At 29.7% G+C, this 22,601-nt stretch overlaps 1 long non-coding RNA gene across 1 annotated transcript; it reads right to left on the bottom strand.

The window, feature by feature from the left end:
* Positions 1–398: 398 nt before the first annotated feature.
* Positions 399–20,620, bottom strand: LOC100210196 (SUZ RNA-binding domain-containing). Its single transcript, XR_010639186.1, has 7 exons — positions 20,431–20,620; positions 18,995–19,068; positions 18,794–18,854; positions 4,961–5,079; positions 1,722–1,781; positions 1,181–1,294; positions 399–955 (listed from the first exon to the last, which is right to left on the bottom strand). It is a non-coding gene; the product is annotated as an SUZ RNA-binding domain-containing (long non-coding RNA).
* Between the last annotated feature and the right edge of the window lie 1,981 nt (positions 20,621–22,601).

The raw sequence follows: 22,601 nt of genomic DNA, 5'->3' as shown, positions 1-22,601 counted from the left end.
TTGTTACAAGTTCTACAACAACTAATTCCAAGTTCTTTTGAGGAAAATTAGCTTTTCAGATTTTGAAGAAAATATATATATTTTTTCAAACTTTAAAGAAAACTACAAGTATACTTAATTTAATAAATCTTTTATCAGACATTATGTCACATGGTTAAAAATGGTATACCCATTTTTAATCTAATAAAATAATTATTTTGAGAAAATTTTGCAGCAATATACATTTTACAGGAGTTTGAGGTTTACATGCTATGTTGTCAATAATATAAGGATAAACAAGGGTACAACATTGGATATGAGGTTTTGTTTTATCCATTATCCATTTACATGATTTTCAAAGAATTTAGGTCTGTACACTTGGGGACACACACACATATATATATTTATCATAACTCTAGTATGTGTTTGGATTTATTAAAAATAAAATCAAACCACTTGTTTGATAAAAAAAGATCTTTACATTTTCAAATTCTTCTTTTAAAAAAATGAAATTCAATAAAATATAGACAACAAAAATTTCACTAAAGTTCTGCAAGTTATCAAGAAAGGTCAATTTTTTCATAAGATGCCCTCAAAAACATTTAAAATAACTTGAGTATTTGGAAAACGTATTTTGACTGTGTACTTTGCGCACTTCAACCTGTTTTTCTTACCATACAAACATTGACTTCAAGTAATTTGACTCGCTTGAAATAATACCAATCGACTTGTTTGAAAAGCGAGCTTAACTTGAATCAGCAGTCAATTTTGATCCCAAGTTAAAATAACAGATTATTTTACTCTTGTTATTATATTCAATCAGCAGCTCTTTTCAACTTTTGTAACAACTTTCATATTAAGATGCCATTTATGTCTTTTAACATGAGAATGATCAATGTTAAAGTAAAATTCACCAATTCTAATTTAGCACACATTTTAGCGATTTTCTTTAAAACCAGTTAAATCGTTTGGTCCACTAAAAAAAGATAAAAACTTGTTACTCACACAGATACAAAAAATTCAAAATGCCAGAAATATTTTATAAGATTTAATTGAAGTCAACAGCATCAGCAGTTTGTTAAATATTCCATAAATAAATTATCCTAATTAAAATATGATAGTTTAAATAAAAATAATACTGCTGATGTTAGCATTTAAAACTTTAACAGAAAAAATAAGATTATTTGTTTGGTAGACATACCTTGGCAACCTTATGATGTTATCAAACTCCTTTGTTGCTATGATCTTTGATGAAACTGGAGGAGGACTGTTTAATGGAGAACTTCGACTAGGATTTTGTATTATGGAGATTTTCCTTGAAAAATTTTAAATTTATAAAATCTTAACAGCTATAAAAACTAAGTAAACTTCATTTAATAAATTAAAATGTTGAAAATTTATACATTTTTATTAGATTACAGCCTGAAATTTAAAGTTAAAAACAAATGCATCTGACAATTTCAATAATATAATCTGCAACACTTCCATGTATTTTATTTGTCCACAAATTTATAACAAAAAATACACAACTTCACATCAAAATTAGATTAAAGAACATAGAATTGCATCATACTTTATTTAATATTTTTATAGCAAAAATAATTTCTAATTAAATATCAAAACTTTTGACTTAATTTTGTTTGATCATTTGACATAAATACTCTAAAATTAGTTTTGTTTAATTCTGTTGCTTAATTTTGTGTTTGACTTTTTAAGAATATAATTTATTTAAATACACCTACACGCTCTCAGTGTCAAGTTTTGGCTTGTTTTCATCATAATCTGAACCAAGTATACGATTTCTAAAAACAAAACAAAAAAATTTTTTTTGAAGAATTTTTAAATTGTTATCAGTCTTCTTGATGACATCAATTTAAACTTCACGTTATTTTTGAACATATTAACTTCCGATAAGGCTGCAAGCATCCACCTATAGAATTGGAAGTTCCAGGGAGAGAAAAGATGAAATTTAAGAAGCAATATAACAATTAAAAGACAATTTAAAAGCTTGCAAACTATATGAATCAAAAAATTCAAAAGAACTGATGTTTGAGAAAAAAACTAGACAAAAATAAAATTTTTGGAGCATTTAAAAAGAGTAAAAAGATGACACTTAATTGAGTGACGAGTAACATGCAAATGAATTTTACTAAATGGCACAAGAGACGCTAGCTCATTAGAGCAGCTCTCAGTATAATATTTATAGAAAAGAGAAAGAGAAGCATAATTATGACAACCTGACAATGGTTAAAGATTGGTTGCAAAAGCAGGTCCAATTATGTTTACAATGTACTTTTGTACCTTGTCTAAAAAAGAAAGGGATTCAATCAAAAATCCACTCCAAATATGCCAACAGTATTCCATACAAGGACGGATTTGAGATTTATAGAGACAAAGAGTAGAATTCAGAGCAAGAAAGTGGCGAGCTCAATAAAGAGATGCAACGTTAGCAACGTTAGCATTAGATGCTAATTTGGCAATGGACTTGTTACATGGTTTCCAAGAAAGATTGGGAATAAGAGTTAATTCTAAAAGACGAAAGATAGATGACTAATCAAGTACACTACCATTCATAAATATAGGAAGATCTAGATTATTGAAATAACAAATAGCTGAAAAAAACTGAGTTTTATCTGAGTTAAAGTTCACCAGCCACTGAGAGTCCCATGCTGTAGCAGAAGTAAGAATCTTTTCAAGCTCAAATGCCCCCTCCAAGCAATCAGAGAGTGTTGGCTTCTTATCAAGACAAGATTAAATTGTAGTATCATTAGCAAGCAATGCTACTTCAGTGAATGGGTTTGGTCATAGATATGGAAGTAATGGTTATGATTAGATGTTGCAACAACACAATAAGATGAAAACCATAACATGATAATAGATAAGAGTGAGGCTCGACTTAAAATTGTTGAGAGGTAATAAAATGTAAGCACATTTGGCATGCAAGCACATTTGGCAGCAGGAAGACAAATGATTTCTACCCAAGAGCCATCACAAAGAAAATCCCCAAAAAAATCCCAGTCAGCTTCAAGATAAGAAGTACGATGATGAGGGTTTTCTGATGATGAAGAAGAATGAGATAATAGTTTCAGAGAGATCAAACCGGGATCAAAAGCATCTAACAGTAAATTTGGAGAAACAATTTTTTTTTTATAAGCTGAGTTTTTGATTTATATCATTGAATAACTATACGAATCAAAAACTTTTATTAAAAAGGGTGTATTGGTTATGTAACTTAATAACTTTTTTATATCGTTATAAAAATGTTATACAGAAGTTATACAGCGGTTAAAGAATATATGTAATATTTTTAAACAAAATATTAAAGTAAATTAATTAGAATAATTTATATATTTTTTCAAAACAAATATTTATATATTTTTTTCACCAACTTGTATCGAATTTAGTAGCTAAAAACAACAAAAGAATACCAAAGTTGTATAAAAACTTTATAAAAAAAAAAATTTCTTTTAAATTCTCTTTTTTTAATTAATAAATTTTTTAGTTTATTTAATTAAAACTTGATATTTCGTTATAATTTTGTTTTCTTTTTTTAAGAATTGTCTTTTTTTCCTCAGTAGATAAGTTTAGCTTTTCGACGCAAATTATTGAAATGCTTAATAAGTTAAGAGACGCGAACTGCTGTGGTCAGTGCGTCTAAAAAAATTGCTTTAAACGTGGACGAACAAGGCATGCGCTTACCGGGAAGTCTTGACACATTAAACACGCTCTCATTTTTGCTGTGACTTACATTGAACTAATTGAAATTATGGTTAGCATTAATTAATTATTGGTTTAATTAAAGTTTTATTTACTCTTCGAAAGAAAAACTTCGAAAGTAAAATCTTTTTAATTTTGTTTATTAACTAAAAAAGCTTTGCATAATTTATGAAAGATCCAATTACTGTTTTAATTACTTGATGACAAAGTTATGACAAATAAATATTTTAAAATTGTATTTCTGAAAAACTATTTCGATATCTACAAAAATAAAGTTTTAAAGAAATATCCAGAATTCCAGAAATATCTGGAAAGATATTCCCTGAATCATAAATCATTTAGAAGTTGATTAAAGTACTAATGTAATTTTATTTAGCACATTTCTTACTTCCTTAAAATTTCCAGATTTTCACTTGATGATATATATTGATCTTTCAAGCTTATAATATTATGACATCAGGTCATCATATTAGTTTGAATTTAGAATGAGATCAGTGTGTGATTTTATTTCAATATCAATACTATTCTCTAAATCATCTCATGATATGATATCATACATCTTTTAAGATAAGATCATTATGATATCACTGTGGTATCAAATTTCTGACTGAGATTACCTTTTTTTTGTACAAAAAACAGAACTATATTCTAAAAACAGATATAAAAGACAGAACTATATTCTAAAAACAGATATAAAATGCTATAATAAAAACTTTTAAAAAAACCACTACATATACAAATGATAATACAACAAGATATAAACATTAAAGGTTAACAATTGAATTATTGAAAATTATATGAAAGGTTAACAATTGAATTATTGAATTATATGAAAAAAAAAGAAAAATTGAATTGTTAAGAAGAAAAAAAAAAAAATTGAAAAACCCATTTAAGTAAACATTTAAGTAACCCATTAACAGTTGAATTGATTATAACTAATATAAAAAATCAATTTTTAAAAAATGGCTGAATATATAAACAGGGCTAAATTTAATAGTCAGACAATACCGCCTTTGGACTGCTTTTGAGATCTGATTGATGCGGGCAACCAACCATTATTCATTTTTAATGAAAAAATCAATAATGGTTAGTTGCCCTCCTCTAGCAGGTCTCAAAAATGGTCCGAGGGGCAGCAATGTCCAACCATTAAATTGAGCCATGTATAAATAAAATTAGTTAAATAATAAATAACTTTTAAAACTGTTTTCTCTTTAATTTGATGCAAAATTTCTTAAGGTTCTAATGTAGTAAATAAAGATAATACCTTGCAGCTTGATACTCTGCTTCTTTAACTTTTAAAGCTATTTTCATTTCAGCTTCTGTTTTATTTTTTGGCTTATTTATATTTGAATTCTTTAAACCAGATCTCTTTAAAATTTTGATCTATAAAGAAATATAATTTAACTAGTGTAATAGATCTGGCATTGTCTAATACCTGAATACATCTGTCTCTAATACTTAATCACATCTGTCAGTTTAATACTCAAACATATCTGTCAGTCTTATATTCATATACATCTGTCAGTCTTTTACTCAAACACATTCAGCTTTTTTTATTTTATGCATTGAAAATTAAAAATTAAAAAACATAAAATTTTTAAATACTTTAGCTGGATAACAAGGGCTGCTAAGTTTTTTTGTGTTAGTGGCTTCATTGATGATTCTGTGTTTTTAATAAAATTTACTCTTACCAAACTAATGGTAGGGGAGGGTTGAATAGCTAGGAGGAGTAGATTCAATGATAAAAATTCATTGATTAGGTTGTTGTAATTGTGGGGACAGGTGGAGATACGTTTGAGCTCCCATAGATTTGGGGGAATGGTCATTAGATTGGAAGTGGAAGTTATAACTTACTTTTTATACTTTTCAAGATTTAATTCTTATGCAATTATTCTTTTTAAACACATTTTTATATCCTATTTACACTAAAGAACTGGTATACAAATTTACAGCGTAGTGTTTACTGCATTTTGTTTTTTACTGTATTTTTTTAGTTGTTTTTTAGCTGTTTTTTCATCAAACAACAGTTGTTACTAAATAATTAAAACCAGTACTCCAAGTAAGACAGGATGAGGTGATATGCCTGCTTATCACCTTTTAAAGTATAAAATATATAGCAAAGATAAGATGGTACTTTGAAAATACTCAAAACCATCCTGTTACGTTTTTTTCCCTTTTTGAGTACTGCTTAAATAGTAAAAAACAAAGTTTTTATGGATTAAATTACCTAAAACTACCTAAGTAATAAAAAACTTATTGTTTTTTTAAAGCAAATGCAAAAATTATTTAATTTTTGCATTTGCTTTAAAAATCAACATGTTTTACTTTTATACTTTTAACTTTATTTTTTTATGAATCGCTTTTTTGGAACTCTTTGATCGTGTGATAAAACTAGAAACAACAAAAACTGAAAATGATGAAAACATTAAAAATCAAAAGACAGAAATAAATAAAGCAGCTGAGTCAAGCAAGTCTATCACTGACTGGTCGCTTAGTGTCAAACAGGGTATACAAAAAAAGAAGCCTACAGAGCAGCTGATGATAACAAATGTACCCATTAATGAGTTGGACGAAAGAAAAAGAAGAGCAAATGTCATTATTCATGGAGTAGCTGAATCAACTAAAGAAAGCATAGAAATGAAATCAAAGGAAGACGAGTCAAAAGTAAATGAAATTTTTAAGCTCATAAATCAGGAGAATATAATACCAAAATTTGTTAGACGGCTGAGATCTAAAACTAACAAACCAGGTCAAATTCTTGTTGAATTAGCTGAGTATATACTTTGCAACACAATAATAGCATCAGCTAAAAATTGAGAATGTCGCACATAAAGATATTTATTTTAGTCCAGATTTGACTGAGGCTCAGAGATTCCAAGACTTTAACCTCAGAACTGAGAGAAATAAAATGAATCAAGCAAGAGCAGACAATGATCACTTTTGGTATGGCATCTGTGGCAATAAGATTATCAAATTCAAAAAGAAATCGGATCAATAAATTTCTACATAATTCAGTGTCAGATTGCAATGAAATTAAAAAGCTGACATGTTTATACATAAATGCTATCTCTCTTGATAACAAGTTATGAGTTCAAAGTGGTAATTGAACAATACAAACCAAATGCAATTTATGTGACTGAGACATGGTTTAAAAGTGATTCAGTTATAAACATTGAAGGTTACCATCTGTATAGAAAAGACAGATCAGACAGACAAAAAGACAGTGGTGTTTGTTTGTATATAGACAACTCATTAGACTCCTATGAACTAAATGATGCCATTCTAAATCCCTGTAAACTAGAACAAGTGTGCGCAGTTGTTTATTTTGATAATGACAAGTAGTTACTTGGATGTATCTACAGGCCAAATGATTTTTTGGATACAGCAGAATTTGATGTGGTTTTTGGCCTGGCACGCAAATATATAGACAAAAATAAGTTCAAAGACTTATTAAACATGGGCAACTTCAATTTCCCATCAATCAATTTGTCAAATGGCTGTGTTGATGCAATTTTAAATGAGAATGGAATTGAATATAAATTTACAGATATTTTAAATGATAATTTTCTTTATCAGCATATTAACATATCAACTTTCCAGCTGTCAGATGAACAACTTGGGAATACCTTAGATTTAATCTTTACAACTAAGTCAGCAAGTGTTAACGAAATAGATTCAAAATTTGTTTTGGGAAACATAACCAGAGGTCATCTAATAATATGTTTCAGTTTCATCTTGTCTGATAAAGCAATCCGTGACAATAAAAGTAAGCAAAGATTTATGTTTGCTAATTCCAATTTTGAACTAATATCTGATCTAATTTTAAATGTTAACTGGATACAATGCTTCAGTAACAAAAATGTAAAAGAAAGGTTTGATGAATTGACTTTTTATACTGAGGTGGCATGTAATCATTTCACTCCAATTAAAAAGACATAAAACTCTTTAAAAAGTAGACCAGCCTGGGTTAATGATAGGTTAAAGTTTCTCATTAGAAGCAAACAAAATTGCAAAAAGCAAAAATTGCAAAAAGCAAAAAAAAAAAGATATAAAAACTGCTCATGTAAATGGAAAGACCCTGTTTTGAAATCTAAATACAAAATGATTTGCAAAAATGTAGCAGACGAGATTAAAAAAATGAGACAAAACTTTGAGCTTAATTTGGTAAAAAGAGCCATCAAGAATCCAAGCTTCTTTACAGCTACACGAACAATCAACAAGCAGTCAAAGATACTATAAAAGCATTAAAAGGAGCAAATGGTAAAACCACTCAAAATTCAAAAGATATTGCTGATATCTCAAACAAAAATTTTGAAGCTGCATTGGTGAAAGAAGATGATGGTCTACTGTCTTTTTTTGATTTAAGAACGACTGAAACATTCATTATGACAAATGAAGATTTTACATATGAAGATGTCAATCTAAGATTAAAAAACTTAAAAGATAATAAATCAAGTGGTGTCAATAATTTAAAATCAGCTATTTTAAAGAATTGTGCATCAGCAATTGCCATTCCACTTATGCATATTTTTAAAGAGTCACTTAAAACCAACAAACTGCCAGTGCAATTTAAATCAGCAAATATCACTCCTTTGTACAAAAAAGGCAAAAAAAACCCTAGCAGGAAACTACCGACTGGTATCACTCACCTTAATTGCATGTAAAATAATGGAAGGCATAATCAGATGTAAACTTGAAACTTTTCTTTATAAGTTCGAACTAATAGTCAAGCAACAGCATGGTTTTGTTAAAAATAAATCATGCTTAACGAATCTACTTGAAACACTTGATTTTATTTCAACCCCCTTAGAGAATGGTAAACCTGTTGATGTTATTTTTTTAGATTTTGCCAGGGCATATGACACAGTGCCACATAAAAGATTGTTGCTTAAACTTACAGCTTATGGAATATCTGGTCTGACAATACAATGGATTAAAGCATTTTTAAAAGAAAGAAAACAAAGAGTTGTGATAGGCTAAAATGTATCCTTATGGGCAGAAATTACCAGTGATGTGCCACAAGGGCCAGTAATTGGACCACTCTTGCTTGTACTATTTATAAACAATTTGCCTGAAACTCTAAAAAATATAACCAAGCTGTATGCAGATGACACCAAAATTTTGAATGAAATGCTTTCCAGTGCATCAACTCTTTCTTTGCAATTAGATCTTGATTTAGCTTTTAAGTGGACTCAAGACTGGCTTGTGAAAATTAATATTTCGAAATGTATGGTCATGCACTTTGGTCAGAATAACAAAAAGTCACCCCTTTATAGTAATCAACAAAAGTTAAACAACAGAATCTGAAAGTGATCTTGGAGTAATCTCCTCAAGCAATCTGAAATGGAAAAAAATGCATAGGCAAAGCCAAACAAATGTCAGGTCAGATTAGAAAATGCTTGTTTCTTTTGAGCGACCACTGTTAGAGTTTGAAGTAGAAGTTTGGTCACCTATTTGAAAGGGAGAAATTGAGTTATTAGAAAGAGTCCAACATCATGCAACTCGATTAATACCATCTTTTAAAAAAATTAACTATGAGAATCGTCTAGAAGCTCTCGACTTGACTACCTTGACAAAAAGGAGACAAGGAGGAGATATGATTCAACTTTTTAAATTCTTCAACGGTTTTAACAATTTGGAAACAATCGAAAAATTAGTATTAAACAAACTCAAACAAGAGGTCACAGCTTTAAATATGTCAAAGAAATCACTTAGCAAGCATGATGTGAAAACTTTTTATTTAAGAGATTGGCCAATTTATGGAATAGCTTACCAAGCGAGTTGGTTAAAGCACGATTAGTTAACAGTTTTAAAGCAGGTCTTGATTGTTGGATAAGCAGCAATCAAGCGAATCAGCTGTCATAGTGTGTTAATACCACACTTACTGGCTCACACCAGTTACAGCAATTACTAATACTAATTCACCTCCCCAAAGCCAAGAAGGCCACTACAGTCACAGAGACTACTTTTTTTTTCTTATAAATTGTGATTATAACCCTGGTAGTGGTTTATATTAGTCATATACATTGGTAATACAAATTCAAACTATTTGAACAATGGCATCTCTTATGCAACAGTGAAAATATGAACGAATTTAAAAAAGGAAATTTACTTGTTCAAACAATCAATGGATAATATTTTTCATATTCATTTTCCAAATAAGAAATATTATGTTAAAACCAGACTAGTTAATAATAAGACATTGTTTAGTTTGCAGCTCTCAAAAATTGAAACTAGAATAGATGAGGCAGGATAGCATTAAAAATAATAGGCAGAATAGATAATTTGTAAAAATTCATTTTCGCTTGTGATTCTGAGATTCGAAATCTATAAACGGTTCCAATGCAAATGTATAAAAACTCCTTAATGACTCACATGACACCATCATATTTTTAAACTATTCTTTGTGTCATTTTGAAAAACTTTACTTCAAAAACAGACAACAACTGATGCTATTATACATTTTACAACTATCAAAATTAAAATTGCTTCACTAGAGAAACTTTCCTTATGCAATTCTTTGGCGGCTTTTACTATCATATATTTTATCATTCATATTACAATTGATTATTTTAAGTATAAAATAATCAATTTTAATACAACCATTTAACAACATTAACTTAGTATGTGAATCTTGAAGATTTTGTTATTAAAAATTTCAATGGCTTCGATTTCTTTATCACCATAAGAATTTCTGAAAATACCAAACATGTTTAGAAAGTTATCAATATTTCTGAAAATTTAAAACATAAAAAGTTATTTGAGTTTCTGAACTCCTTGAACTAGTTATAAAATCTAGAAGATAAAAAATATAATTATTTTGAAATGCATTCACAGAAATCCAAGTTTCTTCAGCAAATTTTATTTAAAATATTTCCAGTTTCTTTTAAAAAAGTATAGACTTCAAAAAACTTATTCTAGAAGAAACTTTGTTAAATGAATTTGCCTTAAATTTGACCAATAACATCTATAAATATGTTGATGGCGGTGCTTCAGTTATGCAGAAAGCAGGACAAGAAAACTTTGTTAAATGAATTTGCCTTAAATTTGACCAATAACATCTATAAATATGTTGATGGTGGTGCTTCAGTTATGCAGAAAGCAGGACAAGAAAACTTTGTTAAGTGTACAAAACTTGATTTGTGTACAAAAAAAAATTTAAGCAATATAAATAACTGGAGAAGAACAAACTAATGTTTAGTTAATGAAAATGATAAAGTTGATTTTGATAATAACAAAGAGTGCGCGGATGACGTATTTAACAACTCTGTGTATAAGGATATTAAGTTTAAAAAGAAACAATAGTAATCTTATAAAGGCTCATAAAAAAGCTATTTAGAAAATTGACATTGAAAAGTAATACTTTTTAACTATTTTTTACATTCGAAAAATGGATTCAGAAAAAGAGCTTAGGCCTTCTCTATACTAAAACAAGATGGAATTCTCTAAACAATATGTTTAAACAATTCTTAGAATTAACAAATCTTATTGGATAAGCTATTGTGGATATATCCAGAACAGATTTGATTTTAAGGAAAAGGAAATAAAATTCATCTCTAATATTGGTATTTGGGAATACTGTAAATACTCTAATAAAATCTGTTTTTACAAAATATTAGAGAACTTAAAACTAATATAGCTCAAAATTTATTTATTGTGGACTCTGAAAAAACTGATGAAAGAAGAAATTATAATACTGTTAGTAATACTTTGCTACTTAGTTAATTCAAATGTCTATAAACCAGATTTAGAATTCAGAACTACCAGATAATTAAAACACCCATATAATAAAAAAATGAAATCTTCCACTTTTTTTTAGAACTTAGATTTATTAGAAGCAGACTGAAGCTATAACATTTCTATCTGAAATAGAAAAAAGGGTTATATTTGCTAAGTTACTAAGATTTCAAACTCTTTTTAAAGATTTTAAACTGTTCTTTATCATTCTCCTTTTTTCCAAGACTGCACTCTTTGAGATACTTTTGAGATCTTTGAGAACTTCTGATTAAATTGACCATGCACTCTCTCTTTACTCCTCTGCCAATATTGTTGTTATTGGTGACTTTAATGTTCATCACTGTTATAATTTAAGTAATAATGCAATATAATATTAATGACGTCACTTCCCGTCTTCTGAATATTACAGTTATTAGTAACGCTATTTATATATAATCTATTATACATACGGTTATTAGTTACGCTATTTATATACGATAGATGTTTGTAGTTCTTATATAGCCTTTTTTCTTATATTTGATAAAAGCCAAAATATACATGAAAGACTTTTTAATTATGGTTTACAACAATACTATTATTATGGTTTTACTATTTTATTATGGTTTACAACAATTTTATCAAATATAAAAATTTATTATATATAAATATAAATCAGTATGGATGCAAAAATATTCAAAAAAGTACTGTGCGACGAACCAAACGAAGAAGACTATATATACTGGAAAAAAATGCTATCAGTTTATCTAGATAAAGCCACAATCCCAGAGGACTGTAAACTTCAAGTCTTATTCGTTCTATGCGGAGTGAAGGCTTTTACGATAATTCAGGATGTTACATCATACGACGATGCAATCAAAATTCTTGATAACAAGTATCAAAAACGATCGACAGCGATCATGATGCGCCATAAACTTCGCTCTTTTAAACAAAAGGAAGGGGAATCGATTGAAAGCTTTATGAGTAACTTAAAACAATTTTCCAGAAAATGTCCAACAGAAGCTCTAACAGCAGATCAACATAGTAACCTACTAATATGTGATGCTTTTATAGCTGGTATCCGCTCACCTTCTATTCGTCAAAGACTGCTTGAAGCTACGGATGACAATCTAAGGTCACTTTACAAAACAGCTCTTACGATGGAATTGGCCACCGAAGATGCCCTTAATTTGACAACAACCATAACAGATACTACCACGCTACCAACTTTTGCAGCAAGTCATAATCTTACCAAATCTCCCTGTTTTTGGTGCGGTAATGATTCACACTCAAAAATCAAATGCCCTGCACGAAACTCTACATGTACACATTGTCATAGAAAGGGCCACTGGGCAACTGTCTGTCTTTCTAAGAAAGAAAACAAAACTTATACCAAAGCAGCAGTTGTTAAAGAATATAACGAAAAGGATGATAACACAATAATATCTACGGTCATAGCAGCAATTGACTCACCTGATAGACTAATTAACGTCACCATAAACGAAAATCTAACATATGCACTGTTAGATACTGGGTCCGACAAAACTTTTATTACATCAAAACTTCTTTTATTGGCTAGAGAAAAACTAAAAGTACAATTTCTCGTTGTGGACGACTTGGTAGCACCAGTAATTATAGGAATAGACGTGTTAACATGTCATTCCTCAATTACCATTAATTTTAAAGGAAACAAAGAGCCTCTAAAATTCTGTTTAGCAACAAAAAGTATGAAATGTTCAACATACGCCTTAATTCCTGGAATCGATATTAACAAAATAAAACCAGTAGCTACAACCTCACGAAGTATTCCCAAAAATATCTCCGTCGTAACAGATGAAATAAACCGCTTACTAAAAAAAGACATAATTCAAGTAAGCCGCAGCCCTTGGCGAGCTCAATGTTTTGTAGTATCAACAGGAAATAAAAATCGCCTCGTGATCGATTATTCGAATACAATTAATTTACACACTCCGCTCGATTCATATCCTACACCACGAATCGATGACTTAATACTTAAAATAGCAGTCCATAAAATTTTTAGCACAATTGATCTCAAATCGGCGTATCATCAAGTGAGAATACGACCTGAAGATTACAAACTAACCGCATTTGAAGCTAATGGCAAATTATATGAGTTCAAATGCTTACCCTTTGGATGTACAAACGCAGTACCAATCTTCCAAAGAGTAATGGATGAATTCATTCAGGATAATAAACTTGAAAACACATACGCTTATCTCGACGATATAATTATTGGTGGAAAAGATGCCCAAGAGCACGATAAAAATCTGAGTCGCTTTCTACACGCAGCTAAAATCGCCAACATTGAGATAAACGAAGAAAAGAGTAATTTCAAAAAAACTCATATCGAATTCTTAGGCCACATTATTGAAAATGGAACTATAAAGCCAGACCCAAAAAGATACGAAGCACTGATAAATATGCCTGAGCCAAGATCGTTAAAAGAGCTAAACCGAATGATAGGTTTATTTGCTTATTACGCTAAGTGTATACACAATTGCACAGCATTAACTCTCCCACTTACTCAAGCAAGAGACAATTTTCCAACAAAGGGTTTAACCCCACATGCCAAAGAAGCAATAAAAATACTCAAAAATAAACTTGTAGAAGCTTGTCTAGCCTCCACTAATTTAAAAGTTTCATTAACAAAAGAAACTGATGCCTCCGACTCAGCACTCGGAGGAACACTATTACAACTTGGCAGGCCAGTTGCCTTCTTTTCAAGAACATTAACTAATGCCGAAAGGAAGCATGCGATAGTTGAAAAAGAAGCGGCTGCCATAGTGGAGTGCTGTAGAAGATGGAGGCATTTGATTAACTCAGTACCATATATTAATATAATAACTGACCAAAGATCCATTTCCCTTATTTTCAATAAACAGAATGCAACAAAAATAAAAAATGAAAAATTAACTCAATGGCGTTTAGAATTAGCTGATATTAATTATACAATCTCATACAGGCCGGGGAACCAAAACATTGTAGCAGATGCCCTTTCAAGATGTTGCTCGATTGTAAATAACACTAAAGCGTTTTACAGTATCCATTCCCAGCTATGCCATCCCGGAGTTACAAGAATGATACATTACTGCAAAACCAGAAATCTACCATACTCCACCGCAGAAATCAAACAATTAACAAACCAATGTACAACTTGCAATGAACTCAAACGTTTTTATAAACCACCCTCAGGTCGTCTCATTCAGGCAACAAGGCCTTGGGAACGCTTATCGATGGACTTTGTTGGACCTTTACAATCCACTACAACAAACAAATACATCCTCATGGTGGTTGACGAGTACTCACGCTACCCATTTGCATTCCCCTGTCAAGACATATCAGCTGAAACTGTTATATGACACCTTCTTAGCCTCTTTTCATTATTTGGTGCACCATCATCTATTCATACAGATCGTGGAACTCAGTTCGAAAGCTTAAAAATTAAAGTTTTTCTAGAAAAGAACGGAGTAATTAAAACTAGAACCACTCCTTACCATCCCCAAGGCAATGGTCAGTGTGAACGAATAAACGGAACAATACTAAAAGCTGTTAGTCTAGCTCTGAAAACCTTAAGTCTAGGAAAAGAAAAATGGGAAATAGTATTGCAAATGGCTTTGTCCTCCATAAGAGGACTTCTGTGTACCGCCACTAACGAAACACCCCATCAGAGGATGATGAACTTTCAACGCTCATCAATAATAGGCACTGTTTTACCTAACTTCTTAACAGAACAGGATTCCACAATCCTTTACAGACGTCAAGTACGAATGAAAGGAGATCCACTCGTTGACAGAGTTCAACTGCTAGAAACAATATCGCCCCACTACGCTCGAATAAAATTTCAAAATGGAAAAATTGATACTGTTTCAACAAAAGACCTCGCCCCACTAGAAGACCTAAATCCCCCAACAGAATCAGTTCAACAACAATCTGGTAATTTGAACATTGAACAGATGATCAACAATACCAGCAATTCAATAAACAGAAACCAAGAAGAACTAAACGAAACCAACGAAGTAACTTCAAGCCAATTAGTTGAGAATTCAATTATAGATAGTATCCCTTGTAATCAGTCACCTACAACAGCGGTACCTAGTCAGCCTATGCAGAAAGTTACTACTCCCGAGAATCTTACTAACATACCCTCAAGAACAGGACGCGTTACGAAGAGGCCAAAGTATCTCGACGACTACTTTCTTTCCTAGTATAATATCAGAGGTTAAGTCTATACTCTCCGCCCTAAAACTTTCCTAATGTGGAGAAGACTGTTATAATTTAAGTAATAATGCAATATAATATTAATGACGTCACTTTCCGTCTTCTATTACAGTTATTAGTAACGCTATTTATATATAATCTATTTATATATAATATTTATATATAATATTATACATACGGTTATTAGTTACGCTATTTATATACGATAGATGTTTGTAGTTCTTATAGAGCCTTTTTTCTTATATTTGATAAAAGCCAAAATATACATGAAAGACTTTTTAATTATGGTTTACAACAATACTATTATTATGGTTTTACTATTTTATTATGGTTTACAACAATCACACTGAATGGCTTGGCTCTAATGCCACTGACCCTGCTGGCACTAAAGCATACAATTGCTTCATTCCTCAATCTCTTACTTAAATAGTTAACTTTGTGACTTGTTCTCTTTACAACCCTAATCTATTATCTTCACTCCTTGATTTATGTCTGGTCTCTGATCCTAGCTTGTGTTCAGTTTCTCCTTTTTCTCCTTTAGGTGGTTCTGAACATGCAACAATCTCTTATATCTTTCACCTTGTACTTTCTTTTTGGACTAATCCTATCATCGCACTACTTACTGCTACCTTAAAGCTGACTGGGATTCTTTTCGTGATTTTCTTTGTGATGGTTCTTGAGCTGATGTCTTTTACCCTCTCAGCCGAAAAATGATCCTTCTACATAACCTCCTGGATTCAGGCAGAAATGCCCGAATACCGTTGGTTCCAAGTCAAGTCTTATTCTACTCCATGGTTTTCACCTTTTTGTGCAGCTATATCTTATTGTAATCATTTTTTATCTTTTTTAAAAGAACATCTCTCTTGAGAACAAACAGCTCAGGTTTGGACAGGAAGGCGTGCGATTTGGAGTGCGAATATGACCACGCAAATATTTGTTGTTTTTAAATCATTTTAAAAAATTGACCGCGGCTGTTAAGACTTTTTTTACATTTACATTAGTTTATTTTCATTTTAAAAATGCGCCAAAAAACTTTTATCTTAACTTAAGAAACTTTTATCTTAAATAAACTTAAACAAAATTTATTTTGAAAAAAGAAAAGAAATCTTTGTAGTTGACTAAAATAAATAATAAACTATAACGCTAAATTAAGTTTATAATTACGTTTGGAACTTTTAAACCTTTATCGTTGCTAATGTTTTTATAATATTATACGAAACTCTTTTAAAAAAAGTAACAACTTAGTTCTAATGATTGTTTAATAAATACGCGCATTTTACAAAAAAAGATTCTTAACAATTCTTCGTAGTAAAAACAAAAGAAAAAATAACTAAATTGTTACTTTTGTGAGAAATACGTCAACGAAAAACGTTTACATTTTTTATGAACGACGTTTATAGAATAAATTATAGAATTAGTTTATAAGCGTTTATAATCATAAAATATGCATAACTTTATAAATTAAAAAAATAAATATATTATATAGGTATATTAATATATATGTATATATATTAAATATAAAATAATAAGTTAAATATAAAATAATCATGTAAGTTTTTTTTAAGTTTCCTCATAGCTTAGATACTTTTTTTTTTGGCGCAATTTTAAAATGTAAACAAAGCATTTTAACAGCCGCGGTCAAGCTTTCAAAATGATTTAAAAATAAAAACTGTTAGTGTGGTCATACTATCGCGTGAAATCGCACGCCTTCCTGTCCAAGCCTGCAGCTATTTATTATTACAAGAAATCGATGTAAAAAGGTGCTGTCAAATGCTAAGCTCCTTTATTCTCAGTTCACTAAACCTTGTATCTTATCTCAGAAGTTAGGCACTAGAGACTTTTGGAAAATCTTCAATAGCGTCATTAATAAAGGAAGGTCTAACATTCCATCTCTCCTGCCTGCTGGAAAATAGCATCTGATGTTCCAACTTTCAAAACCCTGGTGAACATTCGGATCCCTCCAATTACTGTCCGATCAGTCTTCTTTCTGTTATTAGCAAGGTCTTTGAGTCTTTGATAAACAAATTTCTCACATCCCATCTTGAATCAAATAACTTACTGTCAGACAATCAATACGGTTTTTGATCCTCTTGCTCTACGGCTGACTTGCTAAGACTAAGTGACTTGCTAAGTAAGGCTAAGACTATTGCTCTTAACATCTCTAAGGCTTTCGACAAAGTTTGACATGTTGGTCTTCTCCATAAGCTTGTTTCAAAGTCATCCTTGAAGGCCAACACTCTTCTTTATTTCCAGTAAATTTTTGCTTTGTTTCTTATCTATATTGATGATCTTAAGGACAATCTTACATCTAAAGTAACTCTTTTTGCTGATGACTCAATCTTATACTCCTGTCTTGACAAAAAGTCTTCTTTTTTCGATCGCTTAGAACAAGCAGTCGATCTTGAATCTGATCTCACTTCTGTAACAGATTAGAGCTCACAGTGGCTTGTAAATTTTAACTCCAACAAAACTGAAATACTGTTGACATATTGGGGCTGATTCTTCTAATAATGCTCTTTCTCTTCTAGACAAGTTCGAAATGCATTGCAAACATAGTTGGACTTACTCTATCTGCTAAGCTTAAGCCTCTTTCCCATCTCTTTCTCTTTTCTGCAAATACTATCATGGTTGCTGCTAAAGGAGCTAACATCTCTAGTTCAATCAACTAAAACTCAATCTCTCTTAAGTTGTCATTCATCAAAGTCTCATTTTTTACTGTATCTGTCCCTACATGCTCCAAAAACTTTTATTTGTCTAGCTTTTTTCCTCGCACTTCAACTTTTTGAAACTCTCTCCCATCTTCGTATTTTTCTGACTCACACAACATTCAACTTTTCAAGTTTTCTGTTAATCGTTTCCTTGCTCTATAACCCTATTCTTTTTTTCTAGTAACTCCCAACTTAATAGTGGTTGCTGGCAGTCTAGTTGGGAGTGAATAAGGATAAAAAAAAAAAAAAAGATCACATTAAAATGTTGAAATAATTTTTGTTTTTTAATTTTTTTTATTTTGAATTAGAAAGACATTTTAATTTTAGCTCTTTTTAGTTTTGCATTTACATGAACTTACTCTTATATAATATATAATATATCTTAATATATCTTATATAATATGGTATAAGATATTTTAAAGTCTTAAAAAACTCACCTGAGGGCTGTACTCAGTTTTACAGGCATTTTCTGCTTTTAAGATTGTTACTGGTGCATTACTAAATCATAAATAAAAGCTTTGTTTAAAATATTATATTATTAAAATATTAAATTATTAGTTTAAATTATTAAATTATTAGTTTGAATTGCGTAAAATATTATATAATTGGTTTGAAAAAATATATATTTATCTGCATACCTGAATTCCATTGGTTCACTGTTTTTGATTTTGTTAACAATTTTTTCTCTTTTTTCCATACGCCGTTCAAGATCCTATAAATAAAATTTTTTATACATTAGCAATTATTAGTTTTATAAAATTTAAAAGTTTAAAAATTGATAAAAATAAAAGCCCTTCAAAAATATTTTAAATTTAATAAAATAAATGCAAAAATAAATAAAAATAGCATTATTTAAATTTCTTGTATTAGTGTTGACATGCAATACTGTCGTTTTTTTATTTTTTAGATCCACAAACCACAGTTTAGGCAACAAAACTATTGATAAGGGATTTGCTTTTTGCAAAATGATAAATTACCATCATATAGCAAATATGGAGTGATATTTGTTGTTGCATTGTTAAAAGAAATATCAACATTGTTTTTCAAACACTTTAATGATGTGAAATAAAAAAACAATTTAAAATATTGCAATTACTTTTTGTGTGTCTTATCCATTTCTTAAATACTAGTACAACCTGTTAAAATGTACCTTGTATATTTAAACTTTATGATCTGGCAGAAAAAACTAATGAAGCCATATCTAGATTAACTTTGCAAATAGTAAGAAATGGCTTGATATTGATAAAAATAAATAACATGAGATATTTTATATTTTTAGTTTTGTGCATGCATATAATCAAATCTAATAACAAACTAGTTTCGCTGTATAACAGTATATTTGAGATTGTAAAAGACTTGAATTTGTTTATCTAACTAAAAACCCAGTTGTTTATTATTTGTACTAATGAACAGTTAGTCTTAAATCCTAATTTTTAAATACAACCTTAAAGGTTAAATCTTAAAAAGCAAGAATAAGATAAGCTCCACAATTGCTTTATGTTTGTTCTACTTTTACTTTTTTTTATGATTACTATTTTTGAAATTTTAAATAATTCAGCTTCATTTGAGACTAAGATTGACTTATTTATAATAACCTTTTAAAAAAAAAATATTAAGGTATTATTATTATCTTAAGGGTGTTAAGCAATTTTTAAATCCAGAGTTATTTTATTATATAAAACACATTAAAATGTGTTTTCATATAACAAAGTACACACAAAAATTTTTTTAGTGTTTTTTTAATAGTTAAAACTCAAGATCAAAACATACATTATTCGATATATGCTTAAATATCTTATATTAATTTGTTTATTGCTCCTAGCAACCATATTTTATTACTATTTAAGATACAGTTTCATAATTAGTAGCAAATATTTCACCTACTATTAAAAATTGCTCATTTTAGTTTGCTAATTTATAATTATGTCTAATAAAAGCTGCAACAGGTCAAACATTTTTTTTCATATAATTTACTTGTACAAGTTTGAGTTTTTGTTAAATTGAAATTAAAATAAGTACAAAAGAAACTAAAATCTGAAAACAATTCAAATTTAAAAAAAAAAAAAAATCGTACTCCTGAATCAGCAGCGTCTTCCCAAGAATCTATAACATCGTCATCTTCATCGTCTGACATGTTTCTTTCCCATGAGGAGCATTACATTACCGAAAGAAATACCCTATTGCTTTAAACCAATCCAGTGATCTTCATATACAAAGCGAAGACTCCAAGCAAACAAAAAACAAATACTCTCCCCCTCCCCTAAAAAAAATTGTAAAATGCAATCGGATTAAAAAATAAACTACCGGAACAGGAGAAAATTTACCGGTGGCCATACGGTGATGATCAACTTGATTATCCTTGAAAACAAAACTTAAATCTTTATGAAAATTAGAGATTATTTTAAAAATAAAAAGTATTAAAAACTTTGTATGGTTGGAGTATTGGAGTAACTTTAAATAAATATTAGTTTGATAAGCTAAATTTTTATTAAAAAAATTTGATATATAATGAAAATCGACTTACGGCATGGCCGACGACACGTGCCCCCCCCCCCAGGGGTTGTCGGTTCTGTACGGTGGTAAAGTAAAAATACATTTAATAACTAGTAGTTTTATTATTTTTTAATTAAATTAATTTTATTTTTTTTCTATTTAATAGTATAAATATTATTTTTACAATGTTCGTATGCATATAGATAACATAAAATAAAATATAAAAGTATATACTAAAAATGCAACAAAATAAAGTTAAAGCAGATAGGGCCTCAAAGAAGATAAGGATAACATTACGTTATCACAATCTTTTTATAGAACCCCTTTGTACAGGTTTAAATAATATATCGTAATGGTAAAAAGCTCGTATAAAATATGATAATAATTAAGTTACCGTTAAAGTTGTCTAGACAAAAATAAATTAATTGAAAAAAGAAAAACTTTTCTCATGATCAAATTTTTAAAATTTATTTTTTTGTTTGAAACTCAAAAGAATTTTAGGACCTCGCAATGAATTTTTATTTCTTTTGACAGTCATTCCATTAATAATATACGTAATTCCATAATTAATATACATTTATATATATTCTGTACAAAATATGCATAATATACATAATATACATAATATATATAATATACATAGTATACGCAATATACATTTATAGTATACAACTATATACATAATAATATACAACATAATATACAACATCATATATACATAATAATAGATAAATATACAACATAATATACAACTCCACATATATACAGAGTGGGTCAAAAGTAGGTTACTAAAAAATAATGATAATAGCAATAAACAAAAAGAAAATTAGCCAATCACATTGCATTAGTTCTTTAATATATATATATATAAGTATGTTTATAAAAATGCCACTCATTAATTTCTGTTTTTAAGACAATGAGTGGAAAACGCTATTCGTTGGAACAAAGAACATGGATCGTAAAGAATCATTATTTGTTACAATTTTCAGTATCAATTCAATGTGCTTGGTGTAAAGAATTTAAAATTGCAGCTCCTTCATCTTTATGTATTCGTGAATTAGTTGCCAAGTTTGAGAAAACTGGAACAGTAATGGATGCTAAAAGAACAGGACGCCCAGTCAGCGTGACCACAGATGCTAAGAAAGAAGAAATCAAACAACATTTTCAAAATTGTCCAACAACATCAACACATCGTGGTTTATTACAACTCTAAATAAGCCGTTCATCATAACGCCGTATTCTAAATAAGCTGAAACTAATCCTTGCATTCCTAGTCTAGTTCATAAACAAAATGAAGAAGACTATGATCGACGTGTCTAATTTTGTGAAAGAATGTTAGCAATTTGTTAACGAAGTTATGACATTCTTGATTCAATAACTTGGTCAGATGAAGCAGTTTTCAAATTAGATGGCTCTGTTAATCGACACAAAAATGTTTACTACAGCACTGAAAATCCCCATAACATTGTGAAAAAAGGTGTCAACAGTCCAAGTTTGTAAGTATGGACAGGTTTAAATGTCAACGCTTTAATTGGCCCGTTCTTTTTTGAAGGGACTGTAACAGCTTAAAGCTATCTTTCAATGCTGTCAGACTATCTACGGCCTTCACTCAATAATCAACTAAAGCAAGAATTTATATTACAACAGGATGGCGCTCCGCCACATTATGCTTTGGTAGATCGAGATTGTCTGGATTTTAATCTTCTAAACGGATGGATTGGGCGCCGCGGAAGTTTCTGGTCTGCAAGATCC

This window comes from Hydra vulgaris, chromosome 06 (genome assembly GCF_038396675.1).
Source record: "Hydra vulgaris chromosome 06, alternate assembly HydraT2T_AEP".
Classification (NCBI taxonomy): domain Eukaryota; kingdom Metazoa; phylum Cnidaria; class Hydrozoa; order Anthoathecata; family Hydridae; genus Hydra; species Hydra vulgaris.
This window is presented reverse-complemented; position numbering and strand designations above follow the sequence as displayed.